This window comes from Suncus etruscus, chromosome 8, assembly GCF_024139225.1.
Source record: "Suncus etruscus isolate mSunEtr1 chromosome 8, mSunEtr1.pri.cur, whole genome shotgun sequence".
Lineage (NCBI taxonomy): Eukaryota > Metazoa > Chordata > Mammalia > Eulipotyphla > Soricidae > Suncus > Suncus etruscus.
In genome coordinates, this window is record NC_064855.1 from 101,531,069 (window position 1) to 101,548,369 (window position 17,301).

Consider the following 17,301-nt stretch of genomic DNA (forward strand, 5'->3'; position numbering starts at 1 on the left):
CTGAGCAGAGAGCCAGGAGTAACCCCCTGAGTGCTGCCAGGTGTCCCCCCCCCAAAAAAAAAGAAAACACAATGGAATAAGAAATGCTAAAACATAATGAAAACAAAAAACATGAGCCCTTGTATTCAGTTGGAGCTATGCCACTTTATGGGATTAGTAAAGAGAGGGACAATGACTTTAGTGGAAGAAAGTGTTCAATCAATCAGGAGGAAATGCTGATACATGGCAAAACAATAGGTATGAAATTCTATCAGTAACTGTACTGTAAGCCACAGTGCAAAAATGACAATAAAAATAATTTTAAAAAATGGGGCCGGGAAGGTGGCGCTAGAGGTAAGGTGTCTGCCTTGCAAGCGCTAGCCAAGGAAGGACCGCGGTTCGATCCCCCGGTGTCCCATATGGTCCCCCCAAGCCAGGGGCGATTTCTGAGCGCATAGCCAGGAGTAACCCCTGAGCGTCAAACAGGTCTGGCCCAAAAACCAAAAAAAATAAAAAATAAAAAATAAAAAAAATTGCCTCTCGTAAAACACACTGGTGCATGGGAGATAAATGAGGCTTGCAGTGGGAGGAGAGATTTTTGTGTTGGGAAGTGGTCTCTGTTGAAGAGATTTGAGTTACCATTTGTATGCCTACAATCCAATCATAAATAATTTTGAATTCATGGTAACTAAATAAAAAATCATCAGTCCACAAAACAATTTTGATATAAAATTTTATGCAGTTAAATTATCTTTAAAATAAAAAATGCTAAGAAAACAAAAATTAAGTTTTCTTTTTTAATATCTTTATTTTTTTTTTAATTATGAGAACAAGGATGCAAAGAAAGAGGACAAGGTAAAGTTACAGTGGAAGGACAATCACCCATAACATAATTCTCAGAAGTCCCCTTGCTGATATCTTAACTTTGAAATTTCAGCCAAAGAACATTAAGATAAATAAGACAGAATCCATGTACAATTACTTTGTCCCTCAAGTCCCCAGATTGTAACACATTATAATATTTCTTAACAGCACACAAGGCAATCCAAAGCCATAAAACTTACGTAACTCCTTAAACATTACAGGCATGGTATTTTCTTACATTTCCATATACATGCATATTAGCTTAAGTTAACCTCAAATTTTAAGTGAGTTCTTTTTAAGGATTAGAGTCAAAGGAGCACAGTAAAAACGGTGTTAGAGTGGCAATTGTTGTTTGCATAGGCCCACCAAAATATGAGGGACATGGAAAGAAATAACCTTGGCCTAAGTACAAAGAGACCCAACCCCTGAAGTTTCCTGGCACAAGACCAATTCTAGGCTCCAGGCAAGCTAGATCGTCCAATCCAAGACATTGTCTGTAGTGCCAACACACTTTTATTTTTCACATAGTCTCTGTTGTTGGTATCATGTTTCTGTATTAAAGATCCTGGAATCTGCATATCCTACATTGAAGTCAGGATGTGGAGCATCCTCTCCTTTCACCTCAAAATCAAAGGTCAATGCAGGGAGCCCTGTCCTGTAAGCAGGTCGTTGTTGTTGTTAAGTCTTCTCAGTGTTAAGGGAAGTCTCTTTTGAGCAGGTAGATGTCTGAGCAGTGTAGGGTCTTTCGTGGTAGAGGATTGCTTCCAGGTGATGTTATAGACCAGCCTGGATGTTTTGTGGATGGCTTCCCTGGTTCAGGGGAGAATGGAAAATGCCCTTTCTTCTGAGGTCTGTGCCAGGTCGTTATGTCAATGTTCAGGGTGTAAGGTCCCTCTGCACTACAAGATTTGTGTGTTCCAATCTCTATTAAATAGGATCTTATTTGTATGTATAGTATTTTCCCATTTTAATGTGCCTATGCAAATAAGAAGCAATGCCACGTGGTGTTATTGTCGCATATGGGGGCCATAAGAACAATTCCAATTAATCCCATGATATGATTCAATCATAAGCATTAAACTGGGGGACTCTTTCACCAAAATTCCTCATTAAACAGCTCAAAAAAAGAAGATATAAAGTGGTTAGAATCGTCACTGTATAAGACAACATTTAGTAAGAATTATAGCTGTCAGAGAAGAAACACAAAATATTCTAAAGAAATACGTGTCCATTATATGTATCTTGAAACAGTTTGGGGTTGTCATACACAATGCACAGCTTTGGACTGTGATTAGGATTGTACACTACTGAAGTAAAAAAGAGTAATGTAGGTTAGTGACGTTTGGGAGGGGGTTAAAGAGTTAAGGAGTAAAAAAGAGCTTCGTAGGGGTGTGGGAAAGGGCAGAATGCAAAATGAACATTCTGTATATGCAAAACATAACAAAAGTATAAGAAATACTCTTAATACATGAAGTACACGCGGGGGCATGAGCCTGCAGTTCTGTAGTTTTTGGATGTCCAGGGAGGAATTTCTCACCCCCTCCCCCCAGGGCCCGATTAATCAGGCGTGGCCCTGAAGACCCGCCTGGTGTGGGGGGAATCTTGTTCGCCTGGACTAAGTGGTCAGCCTAGGGGGCCTATGGCTAGCTGTCCTGCCCAGAGCCCCAAACATACCAGTCAAACACCCCAGAAATCCTGACATGTGGAGTGTTCTGAGCCCAGCCGAGCCTCTCTAGTTTTTGGATGCCTAGGGAGGAATTTCTCACCCCCTCCCCCCAGGGCCCGATTAACCAGGCGTGGCCTTGAAGACCCGCCTGGTGTGGGGGGAATCTTGTTCGCCTGGACTAAGTGGTCAGCCCAGGGGGCCTATGGCTAGCTGTCCTGCCCAGAGCCCCCAACATACCAGTTAAACACCCCAGAAATCCTGGCATGTGGAGTGTTCTGAGCCCAGCCGTGCCTTATTTAATGACTAAGTTTTCTTAATGAATCTATTTTGAAAAGCTGTTATTGAATGTTTTATAGTAACAGATAAAGTATATTTACAAAATATCATATGCATATACAAGAACATTTGAAAAATACAACAGTATAATAAATAACTTAATTTTGTATTATTAATTTAATTCACAGGAATATTTGTTTAGAATAATGTTGGTAATTTTATCTTACATTTAAATCAATTTATTTTAAATGTATATAAACTAAATTGTGGGAATAGTTTTATATGAAAAGCTTAAAAGATATTTAATAGATATTATAAAATACATGTACTAAATATGAAGTGGTATATTTCTATTTAAAAATAAATGCCTAAGGACAAATTATAAATGCCAGGACAATCAATATAAATAAAAATAGATTATGTTAATATTGTAAACACTTGACAATGAAACCATAAAAATTTATCAATTAGCATTAGGGAGTACATAAAAAGAATATGGGAGAAAGACAACACAAGAAACACAATAGTGGCCCTAGCAATAGTATGGTGTAGAGCTTTTGCCTTGCACACAGATAGACTAGAATCCTATATGGTCCTCCAAAACTTCCAGGAGTGATTTCTGAGTGCGATGCCAGGAGCAAAACTGAGTGCTCTTGGTTTTGGCTCCAAAGCGAAACAAAACAAAACAAAATAAGAAAAAAAAAAAAAACAATGAAGGGACCAGAGCAATGGTACAGAAGGTTTGATTCCTGGCACCACATATATCCGTGCTCTGCATGTCAAAACACACACACACACACACACTCACACACACACACACACACACACACACACACACACAAAAGAGGAATCATAAAAAGTAATTTCAGGTATGGTAGATATTGTTCATATAATATACATGTTTTAAATATAATATATTTGATTTCAATAATTAAGTCAGTGCAAATTAAAAATAAATATCTATTGGATCCAAGGAATAGCTTAATTACTATTAGTAGTTATTTTGTGATATGGAAGTGATGAGCTGGAATTCTACATTCCATATACTTTTAGCAGTTTCCATGCATTTTTGGGGGAGGCCACACCAGGTGACGCTCAGGGGTTACTACTGGTTATGCACTCAGAAATCGCTCCTGGCATAGGGACCATATGGGACACCGGGGAATCAAACTGCTGTCTGTCCTAGATTAGCGTGTGCAAGGCAAACACCTTACTATCTGTGCCACAGCTCTGGCCCCAGTTTCCATACATTTTTATCTCTGGGAATAATGACTTTATCACAAAGTGTGTAATGTAGGTGAACATGAGCTAGATGCATGTGAAACCTTTAATGAAACATACAATTCCCTAGAAACCATGGGTATTAAAAGATGTACCTTCACTGTGGCAATGTGTACTCCCTGAGGATCCAAGTTTGAGATGACCACCATGACTCATAATGAACACTAAAATCATATGGTACAGAAGCACCACTATTTAATAAGTATAGCCCTCTCAGCTAAATGTGCAAGCACTTTGCCTAAAAATGAGTATCCTATGATGCCTAGGACTAAAACTCATGGATAAGTGTGTTGTGTACTGCAACTAAATGTGTGTTCTCTGGGGACAACTGAAACCTAGTATGTCAACACAAACAGAAGCATGGAACTCTGAGTACTGCAATAACCACCACAAATAGAAAGGGGGAGATAATTCAATTTAGTTGTCTGCAATTTATTCATTTTAGAAGGGATTGAGTACATGTCAAACATGTGTAAGGACCTAGATTTAATCTTCTATGAGGTGAGCCAAGAGCACTGCTGGGAGTGACCTCTACAGATAACAAAAAAACAAATGGATTTCAAATTTAAGACTTATATTTAAAACAAAGGGGAAAATAAAGATATGCTATAAACACAAAAATAAAACTTGAATGCTGTTAATATTCCTAGTTCTTTTTTTTCCTTTGGCCACACCCATTTTATGCTCAGGAGTTATTTCTGGCTAAGTGCTCAGAAATTGCCCCTGGCTTGGGGGGACCATATGAAATGCCGGGGGATCGAACCGTGGTCCTTCCTTGGCTAGCGCTTGCAAGGCAGACACCTTACCTCTAGCGCCACCTCACTGGCCACAATATTCCTAGTTCTTGCTAAGACTCTCATAATGAAGAATTACAGACTAGGTAATATATCTTTTCTTAAAACTCTAGATGTTTAAAGTCTGAGATCGTTTCTTATAAACTTTCTCATCTTGTTAATGAGTGCTGGAATTTCTTTCTTTTTCTTTAACTATTTTTATTTGTTTTGGGGACATCCAGAGATGCTAAGAGTTATTCCTGTCTCTGTGCTCAGGAGTGACCTTTAGTGATATTGAAAGGAGTGTATTTAATAATTGGGGCTCTGAACCTTGGTCATCAAAATGTAAAAATCTCACTCAACTGTGTGTTATCTCTTTGGCTTGAACAACTATTTTCAAAGAAATTAAAGAAATATTTTAATTTATCATGTTTCAGGGGTACCTCATTACATAATAATATCTCTATGGTACTCTATTAAGTCATCACTACAAATCCAGATCTACCATTCACAGAACAATTGACAATACTTAACCAATTCAGTCACCTATTCTTACATCTAATAGCAACTGCTATTATTTTATAATTAAATTTTTTAAATTAAATTTTGTTTTATGTACTTAACTTCATTCATTTCTTTATATTGTGAGTTAAAGTAATAATTAAAATCATACAGTACATTTTATTTGCCCATTGACATTTTTTCACTGGTATGATGAAAGTTAGGTATCCACATCATTGTATATGACAGGATTCCACCTGCTTTTAAGTATTTAAACAATATTTCATTTGACATCTTTGAGGACTCAACTCTAAAATGAAGGGAAATAGAATTGATCATAAAGGATCAGAATAAGATCTGCAGGTTTCTAGACAGAAAAAGATTATTAATATAAGTTTTCATATTATATAGGAGAATATATATATTTAGAAAATAATAAATATGACAAGGTTTTCATGTTCAAAATAAACATATATATCAACAATAACAAAATAATGAATGGCCTTTATTTAAAAAAAAAAGGAAAATGGGAAAGATAAATCAGGGAATAAATTCCCTGCCTTGTTTGAAGTTAACTCACTTCGATCTCTCTCACTATGCAAGATTATTTTGTGCACTTCCAGGAGGAACCCTGCATACACCTGGAGTAAGCTTGGGTATCACTAGATATGGCTCAAACCAACTGCACTCAAGTGAATAGAGGGCCTGACTAGTACTTCTCTTAATGAGAATAGTAGGTGGGCACACGGCAAATTCAATAATGCTCAGCATATTTTATCAATGCAAAACCAAACCCAAATTAATTGTCTTCTGACTCTGGTATAAATAGTCAAAAGACAAGAAACAACAATGTTGATGAGGATATAGAAAGAAGTGAGGAATAATCATTTGTACTGATTGAAATGAAAGTCAAAGTTGTCATTACAGAGACCAATGTGGAAATTGCTTGAATAATTAAAAACAAAAATCTATGATATTTAATTTATGGATTCATTGAAGAGACAGCCATCCTCTTCATAAGTGTTTTGTAACTTATTTTTTCCTTATATTTATTTTTTGTCTTAGCATTCTCTTAAGAAGAGAGAAATGATCAAACTATCATATTCATTTAACTTAATCGTTCTTCCAAAGACCTTATATTTGGTCATATTCTGAAGTAATGAGGCACATAAATATAAAACGTGTGGACAGGAAAAAATTAAATTTACTAGAGAAAATTTAAGTGAGGAAAATTATTGTGTATATAGATAAACATTATTTAATAAAAAGGGTCCATTTTCTGAGAAATAGTAACTTGATGTAGAATCTGAATCACATAACTATGCCTCAATATGTAAAGCCAAAACTGCTAGAAATTAAGATAATACAGACATTTTTAAAAATAATATGAGAAACCAGTTGTTTCTATGTGTAGTTAACATGATCTGGAAAAGAAAAACATTCAAGATCTAATTGAGTATTAAAATAAGACCAATCACCAAATGTAACTGACTTGTACAGAATAGTTTGTCCAATGATAAATGAAATACTTTCTTACAAATTGGCAAAACCATTCTTCAGGATGTCTCATTCTGGGCAGTGAAGCACATAAGCAAATCTAAAGAACAAAACCAAGTTTATATTTAAATAGAATAGACCAAAATAGAACAAAAGTAGAATTCATCAATAAAGACTACAGAAGGGCACAGTTTGAAGCTTAGCTGTATAGGACATACTAATTATTGAGGAAGCCTTGAATTGATGCCTGGCACCAGCCCACTAAATCAAGTACAATCAAACTATGATTCCTTATGTCATGGAAAGCCCTCCTTCCAACAGATTGCTATGAAGTGTACAAAAAGCCACTAAGTATAGAGCCTTCAGAGAACACCACTGCCAGGTGTATAGTCCCAGAAAGCACAGCAAGTGTGTAAACATTTTACAGTACAATCATAACACTTACACACATACAGAAAAAGGGAAAGGACAATGGAAACTTGGATAAGAAATACTGAATAAGAATTTCCTAGGATGTCATAATAAAAATTAGCAATATATTTCTAAATAATGTATTGGTTACAATTATATCTTAAATGGAATTTTCAAAAATTTTTACTACATGGAAATAAAACTCATCAAAATTACTGTATTGGAGAAAAGGCAAAAAAGTGTCTGAATATAAATTATAGCATTGAATGAATATGGTACATACTGACGATATAAAATCAATATTCTAGTTTTAATATTTGAAGATAGTAGAAAAAATAAATGTAAATAAAGGAGAAATAAAATTTAGAGCCAAAGTTAAGAAAAAAATTGAAACTGGGAATACAATGGAATGAGTTCTTTGAAAAATATCAAAATACTATCTAGCTTAATTATAAGTTAATAGAAGTGACATTAATATCTTAAAAGAAATGAAAACGGAATATCATATTAACTAATTGAAAGATACAATTAGACAAAATTTCCAAGAATAATCAGACATCTCAGTAAATCTACAAGGATTAATGAAATAGAATGAACAAATATGTTGAATTAAGATCCAGATCTCTCACACAGTACATTATTGTACAACATGCATCTCTCAGTGAATTTCTGAGACCCTTAACAACCAGGTTTGAACCTAGATTTATGAGCCAAGCCAAGATCCCTGATATTGAACCAACTGCCCAGTTGGCTGAGAATTATAGGAATAAGTCCTGAACACCTCTTGGAGTAATCCTTCCCAAAAATCGCAGAAATATAGAATTTTATAAATTGAATATAGATCAGAGAGAGTACAGTAGTGTATTTGCCTTAAATGACTCCAAATCATGTCAATCCATGACATCCCATATGGTTCCCATGCACTGCCACTCCATGAGTGATCTCTGTTCATAGATCATTGCATAATACCTGATCATTATCTGGTGTGACCCCCAAAACAAAAAACAAACAACAAATTGTATAGTAGGGCCAGAACTCTAGTACAATAGGTAGGGTGTTTGTCTTGCACTTCGACTATTGGGTTCTATCTTGGCCATCACATATGGTCCCCTGAACCTGCCAGGAATGATTTCTGAACTCAGAGACAGCAGTTACTCAGGAGCATTCCGAGTTGTAGCACAAAATTAAAAAAACAAACAAACAAACAAAAAAAAAAACAGAAAAACCTGTATAGTAACTTTCAAAATGGGAAGTGATAGATTGGTGAATTCTACTAACTCTTTGAAATGATATCGATTATCTACACTTTACCCAAAAATACCAAACAGATAAATTGCCTCCAAAAGTTACCATCTGAGGTCAAATTAGTCAAAATCAGACAAACAGTATTTGCTATCAACAATAATAGAACATGTTCAAGAACACATAAGCACATATCCAGTTAAAAACAAAACAAAATAAAAAAATAAAAACAAAAAAAAATTCAAAAGTATATAAGGTCTACTGATTTCCAGAGAAATAAATTTCTGAATATCTAGAGTTATATATTATTGTAGAATAAAAATATAAATTATAAAGATCACACCTGCACTATATATCTAACACCTCAGGAGAACAAGTCTGATCTAGGAGGGAGAAGTGGCTGAGAAAACACACAAAACAATCAGAATGGATATTCATTGGAGTCAGCTCGCTTCATTTTCTCATGGCCTTTCTTCTCCAGGAGTCTCTGCTATGTGCTCATTTTTTTTTTTTTTTTTTTTTTTTTTGCTGAGTTCTCCTTGTCCTGCCATTTCCACATGTCTTCTGTAGAGCTCTCTCTCATGTCTTTTTCTCACCCCTCAAAGCCACACTTTTTTGTATTATCTGAACCCCACCAGCCAAGGTGAGGAAGGCCCTATAATCTAGGTATGATTTTATATACCAAAAGAAAAGTTTAGGAAAACAGGAAGTTGTGGGGAAGGGCTTTTCTTTAGATTTTATCTAAATTCACTATATTTGTTTTATCTTTTCTGAAAACAAAATAAAATGAGAAAAGTTACAAAACTTTTGTTCTACTTTTCTCTCCAGAGGTTGGATCAGAACTCAAAGCATCAAAGTTTAAATTATATACATCATTCTCAAAAAAAATCAGCCTTAATACCAAAATTTTTTTCTAGATTTCACTAAGCATAAACATTGGGATTTTTCTGCAGATACACTTATAGTTTGAAAATTCTTAGCATTATTACACCAAGCACTGTTAATAAGTCTAGAACATCTGAGATTCTGCCCATATACTTCAAATATTTCTGCAGATAATACAGTTTGAAAATAAGTTGCTATACAAGATACACAATAAAACATCACTAGGATAGCTGATACCTGTCAAAACTAACAACATTATACATTTCCCCAGAATAATGCAAACTAATATTAAACTACTAAAGTTAGATACAAAATTTTCTGTTTGCAGTGGGGCTTAGAACAAATCTAAGATCCATATAGATACAACATATTTTAACCAGCAAGATAATGAGAATGCAAATAGGGTCAAGAGATTAACTTGAAACAAAGTTAAGGTGCAGGAAGTTCTGAAAAATAGTTTCTGGAAAAAAAAAAAAAAGGAAAGTTGAACTTCTCCTGTGCTTGATCCTCCATCTTCTACTCTATCTTCATTTGTGGTACACTGCCGAGGTCTTCAGGGACAGAAAGTCCTTCAGTCCCAGAGCCAAAATCTGGGTTGAGGCCCTGTTCTAGATATGAAAGCAATAAAGTGGCAATATATATTCATAAAAATTTTAAAAGTATGAATCACAAAGGGTAAATAAACATTTATATGACAGATTTTAGTTGAATGTAACTGATATTGCTATATCAATCATAACCTTTTGTAGTGCAACAATATAAGATATAAAAATATGTTCCTGGGCTGTTGATAGATACAAATATATTTTTAAAATTTGTATGTTCATCACATAAGATCCCTTTTTATAATTTTCTTCGAATTCTTCTCTTAAAGAGTAATTTTTAATATCTTGAGAAATTCTTGTACTTGCACATTCAAAACTGTGTTCATCAGAATATGGCCTTACTTTCTATATACCAGCATTTTTATATTAAAAATATTCTTTGCTATTTTAAGAAATATAAGAAGATAAGAAGATGCATAATAGTTCCTACTTTAATAATAAAAAAAAGCTTTTACTTTAACTATCATGTTCTACAAATGTGCTTTACAGTTCTATATAACTAATTTTATTGTTTAATTCCCAAAAAGCTATTGCAGGACTAGATATTATATTTTGTCAAATATATTTTCTAAATGATCTGATACTGCATATTGCTGCTTTTTCTTTTATTCTACTTTCATAGTATGAGTATTGATTTCAATATAATCATATATTTTAATATATTACTAATTTTTTAAAATATGCATTATCATAATATGCAATATTTCTAGGTTTCTGTTTCCCAAAAACTATATATGAATTATTAAATATATTTAACATGATTATTTATCGATATTTATTTATATATTTTATAGAGTGGTGAATATATATTATACAAAGTGTGTTAAGCAACAAGTAGTAATGATTTGTTACATTAGAAACATAAAATTGGGGCCCGGAGAGATAGCACAGCGGTGCTTGCCTTGCAAGCAGCCGATCCAGAACCTAAGGTGGTTGGTTCGAATCCCGGTGTCCCATATGCCTGCCAGGAGCTATTTCTGAGCAGACAGCCAGGAGTAATCCCTGAGCACCGCTGGGTGTGACCCAAAAACCAAAAAAAAAAAAAAAAAAAAAAAAAGAAACATAAAATTAATATAACATGATTAAAGATGATAAAATAAATTACTATCAACCTGAAAACAAAATTTTGTAAAACAATGTTCTGCATTGTAATGTTTGATAATAAAATCCTAACAAATGACCAGTTTAGATGTCAAATGAAAAATATATTAGAAAGTGCATATTATTAAAATATTACCTCCTTTTGATAGTATGTTTAAAAATCTTTTTTTATTGTATTTCTCTTTCAGTAAAAATAGTACTTTTTAAAAAAATGTTATTTTTTTATTTGCTCTTTTTATTTAGGAATATATTCCTTCTATTTTAAATATATTTAGCACCATGATTACAAAAATGTTTGTAGTTGAGTTTCAGTAATAAAAAAACCCTTCACAAGTTCAACATTCCCACCACCAGTGCCCCATTTTTATAAATATATGAACAGAATATTTTTACTCCACAATGTACTTTCCGTGTTATTATATTAAGAGGGTAATTCTTCAAAGTGTCCACCAGGTGGTAGCATAATGCCACTATTCGGGTCCACACTTTCAAAGTTTACAAACTAAGAATGCAGCATTTTTAGAAAATTGTGGGATTTAAAATATCTTTCTTCATAAAGTGTTCATCACAAAACTTTATACCTTTATTTTTCATTGATATATATGTAAAGGAATTAAATTCAAAATGTATACTTTAATGTTACAATTTCAATCTAAATTAAACTACACTTATAATGATAAATATAATATGATTTAAAGTGTAAACTTAAGTTATGAATTATAAATATTTGATTATAACACTATAATCATTAAATTATAAATATAATAATTAAAATATATTATGGATTGATTATATTATTTTTGATTTTTAATAAAATATATTAAGGTACATTTCTTTGACTTAAATTTAAATGAATATTAGATTAACTTAACATAATTTAGATTGACACATTCAAATTGAGTAATATGTGTAATTTTAATTTTAAAATAGCAGATAAATTATAATTTTATGTGTAACAATAAATCATAAGTATTTAAATTATAATACTATCAATATAAAACTTATCATTTGAAGTTTTAGTTGGAATTAATTTTTTTTACTTTTTCTAAATTTTTCTTAGTTAATTGATTAAGTATAATTAGAAAGTAGTAATATGTATTTAAATAAAATAAAAACTGTTATTAATTTGGGAAGTATTTATTACATAAAATTTAGAAAATATAAATTATAATTTATTTATAATTTAAAGAGAAGTGTAGTATATAAACTTTTTCAAAATACCAACTTCTTTGCAGTACAAGGCTGAGTGGTATATTCCCATTTTCCAAAACTAAACTCTTCAAGTTCCTAGCTAATGACATCAATGTCCAACTGATTTTTGTCAATCCAGGAAACTCAATTTTTCAAGTGGCAATCTCCCTTTACCTTATTCCATGTATCAACTCTAATTCTGTCTCACCAATTTTACTATTTAAGTCTATATGGAACCTGTCTAATCCTTTAAATGCTCCTGTCACTTCACCAGTCTAGCCACCATATCACTCAGACTATCTCTGTCTACAGCTTCTTAAAGACATACCAGCCTGATGATTTCAGTATTCCTATATAGTGGAGTGGACGGGGAAGGGAGGAGAAGGAGGAGGAACAGGAAATCATGGAGGAGGGAGAGGAGGGAGAAGAAGAGTATGAAGAAGAGGAAGAGGAAGAAAAGGAAGAGGAGGAGGTGGAGGAGGAGGAGGAGAAGAAGGTGAAACTATAGCAGGTTAGGGCTCTTGTCCTGCATGATACAGAGAGCTGGGGTTTTTCTCTAGAATCTCTGGCATCCCATATTGTCCCACAAGCCAATTGAGTGCAGAGACAGAACTTAAACCCTGAGCACTGATAGATGTGACACCCTCCCTCTCAATAATATAAGTCTATTTAAAGTCTTCTATTGTTTCTGATATATATTTAACAACTCGAATACCACACATTCAGAGGATTATGTTGTTCAGTATTTTAGATAAAGCAATGATTAAGGAAGAAGTTGTCCCCATTATAGAGTGTAATATTTATGGAAAAATAAATATGTCATTAGACTTATTTGACAAGTTTGGAGAAGTTTGGGATGTTATTGAAATATAAAACACATAGAGATTATCCATGTTTCTCATTTTTTTTTTCACAAAAATTGACTTAGGAAAAGAAAAGTTCAACAATATTATATTGTGAGCTATGGTGGTCTCTGAACTTAGTGACAAATAAAAAGGCACAATGATTATTTATGACTTTTGCAGTCCCTGATAAATATGGAATTCTAAATATAGATATTCTATTTCATCAAAGATAATTGTGGCTGTGACAGAAAAGAGTGGAACAAAAAAAGAAAAGAAAACTGAAACAATTGTAAAGTAACCTGATTAGTTTTCTTAAATTTTTCTTTTATTTCAACATAATGTTTGGTTGAGGAATGCTCCTAATATTTTGTGCATATTTTAGAGTTATTCAACCTGTTGAAATCTATTGTACAGAGTCAAATAATGTAGCCTTTTTCTGTGCTCAGGGATCACTGCGGGTGGTGCTTAGTTATATCTGTGAAGTAGGCAAATATGGTTAATTTAACAGTTAAATAAGTTAACTATCACCTCAATTCTTATATTATTTCCATGGATTCCCACAAATAGCTTTTCTTTTCTTATAATAAAAATAAAGTCAAATGTGGCTCAGAGGATAGCACAGTGGTAGGGCATTTGCTTTGCAACTGGAGTACCCAAGAGAACCTGGGCTCAATCCCTGCCATCCCAAAGGTCCCCTGAGCCCAGGAGCAATTTCTGAGTGCAGAGTCAGGAGTTAAGTCCTGAGCACTGTCAGGTGTGGCCCAAAACCAAATACATAAATAGATAAATAAATAATAAATAAGTAATATCAAGAGCATTCTGGGTAGAGACATAGAAATAGTACAGTAGGTAATGTGGTTTCCTCTCACATATGATCACATTATTAGAATTATGTCTTGAGAACTAGGAGTGATTCCAGAGCATAAATCCTGGTGTAACATATCTTGAGCAGTAGTTTTGACTACAAGAAAAGAGAAATAAAATGGTATCAAGAAAAATGGAAAAATACACATTCCATTGTGTCTATGTAACATACCAGACCTTGTTTTCTACTCATATGTCAGTGGACACATTGATTTTCATTATTTCTTCTCAATGGTAAACAATGCTAAAATTGACACAAGAGAACACATGTCATTTGACTTTGAATTTTTATATTTTCAGATATATTTCCTACTGTCAAATATCATTTGTATTAATGTTTTCATGTTTCTCAGAGAAGCATCTTTATGTGGATAGTAGAAATACATGGCAATTTTACACTTCATTTTGAGGACATTCCACAATGACTACATTAATTCATATTTAAATCATAAACAGGCAATTCCTTTTTTATATTCTCATCAGCACAGGTTAAGTTATGATAGCATTTGTTTTAGAGAAAATTAATATTTGTTTATGTAAGCAAGTTGAAATATTTTTACTAAGGTTTCATTACTCGTTTACCCAAACAATATATTGCAGACAATGTACTTCTATCACTACATACTTTACATATGTGTAGAAGGAGCACTTAACATACTAATTTTTAGGTCACACCTAGCAAAGTTTAGTCTTTCTTTCTTTTTTGATTATTCACTCAAGAATTCCTTCCGATTAGCTCAGTGTACCATCAGATTGTTAAGATTAATATGTTGGGTCAACTATGGTCAAGACAAGTACCCTAAACACTTTACAATTAATCCAAACCCTTTGGGTTATCTTTTTTTATTATTACAGAAGTAAATTCTTGCATAATTGTTCCATTCAACATTTCTTCGAATGAAAATATAGACTAAACATTCTCTGATGCTTGTGTTTGGTAATAAGCCAATATAAAATATTAATAATATCACACTTTATAAAAGAAGCTGGAATGTTCAAAGTTTGCTCAATATATAAAACTACAATTCTAGATGTTGCAATGTTTTCTCTTAATAATGATAGATCAAAACGTTGTTTTAGAGTATTGATGCTAGTGATCTATCAAATAGCAATACAAGTTCAAAATAATAAGGCACGGTTGTGATCATTATTGTTATATTCTTTAAATATTTTTCATCTCACCAATATGATGTCAAAATATTTACCTGGGGGATTTAGTGATAGTACAGTGGGTACTGTGATTACCCAACATATGGCTGACCCACGATCAATCCCTTGCATTAAATATCGTTCACAGAACACCAACAGGACTGACTCCTCATATTAGAGTCGAAACTACATCCTGAGTACATCATGTGTAAAAACAAAATGAACAAAATTTATACAATAGTCTTGAGAGATAATACAGTGAGTAGGGTGCATGATTTGAATCTAACCAAATGAAGTTTGAGCCTGAAAATCCTATATGGTGCCTTAAACATAAAATCAAGAAATAAATACTTAGCACTACATGGATGTGGCTCTCCAACGATAAAAAATACTTAATTTCCCCCAAATATCTACTTGAAACAAAAACAATTATAGAAAGTAAAATATAGACCAGACAGAAAATATTGTATATGTTTTAAGTGTTCAAACTGTATCCTATTATCATAAATTTACCATGAAATATTAATTTGAGCAGTAAGTAATTTTCCTACTCTGAATTCTGAAATTTATATTTTATATTGATAGTAATTTTTGTGCTTTATAATATTCACATACTTGGTTGCAATGCCTTTGTTGTGTTTTTTTAATTACAAAATAATAACCAGACATAACTATGTAATACATATAAATTATATTTATGAAAAAATCATAATATGATATTTCTGTCTTTCATAAAACTTTTATCATTGATAAAATTACTCATCTCAAGCTTATACCATACTTGGTAACTGAGAAGTGGTTAATTGACTTGTTTAAGGTCAAGTGCATGATAATAGAGTAATGAAAGTGATGAGAACTTAACTAAATCACTGTTCCATATCACTCTTGTTTCTCTGGTCATTGAACTTTTGTCAATGAGCTTTATATACTGCACTAATTGAGTTAAATGCCAATTTTTTTTACATTATTAGTAAATGTCAAAACTTTCATGTAATTAAATGCTTAATGAATATATGTCTAATAAGTAATAAAGTCATTAATGGAACATTGGTATCAACATGGATTATAGCATACGTTAATGGAACTAGAAATAATAAAATATTGAATCTTCAAATCTAAAACAAATGTATATTTTGAAAAACCTAAAATTTGTACTTTTGTAAAAATAAAGTCATATATATATGTATATATGTATGTATGTATGTATATACATATATATATTGTTTATGCATCTCAGAGGAAATGGTGTCCAGAATACAAATATTATTCATAGAATAGGATAAACTACTTACCAATACTCATCTGATATGGGGTTAATATCTAAGGTATACAAGGAAAAAAACAAACAAACATCTAACCCTATCCAAAAAATAGGAAGAAGATATAGACATTTTTTTGAATAAGAATCACAGCCAAAAGACTAAGGAAAAATTGTTCCCTACTATTAATTACCAGGGATATTAGAATCAAAACAACAATGAGATATCATTTTACACCACTAAGACTGACACATCACAACGAAAAATAATGACCAGTGCTGGTATGGATGTGGGGGTAAAAGGACTCTCATTCACTGCTGGCAGGAATGTAGACTGGTCCAGTCTTTTGAGATAAAAGTATAAATATTTCTCAATAAATGTAAATACCTCTAATTAAAATTATATAGAGTGCAGACTCTTTGTTTTAGTCATTTATATTACAGAGAAAAATCGTTAAAGTAAAATAAATGCATAACTTTGTCAAATTATTACATACATATTTTTGAAATACCTAAAAGAGCCAGAGTTTCTTTTTCTTTTCTTTTTTTTTTCTTTTTTACTAAATATCATTATTTAAGCACCAAGGCTAAGTCATTTGGGGGCAGGCCAAGATGTGTTCTGTGCCTCTGAACTCAGGGATCACTCCTGATTGTTCTGGGGTTCCAGGGATTGAATAAGTGATCGTGTGCAAGAGAAGCACCTTAACCCTGAACTGTAACCCAATTTTCACTTTTTTGAGAGGAGTAGCAAGAGTCTCCCAAGTGTTGAGCAAGAGTCTTAGGTGAATTCAATTGGTGGGAGCGCAGCAATAATGGGAAGGAGAAGGAAGATTTTCAAGAGACACAGCGAAATACATTTCATATCAATACATTTCTGCAGTTCCGATATGAGAAACAGAGATTTTCCTGCTTT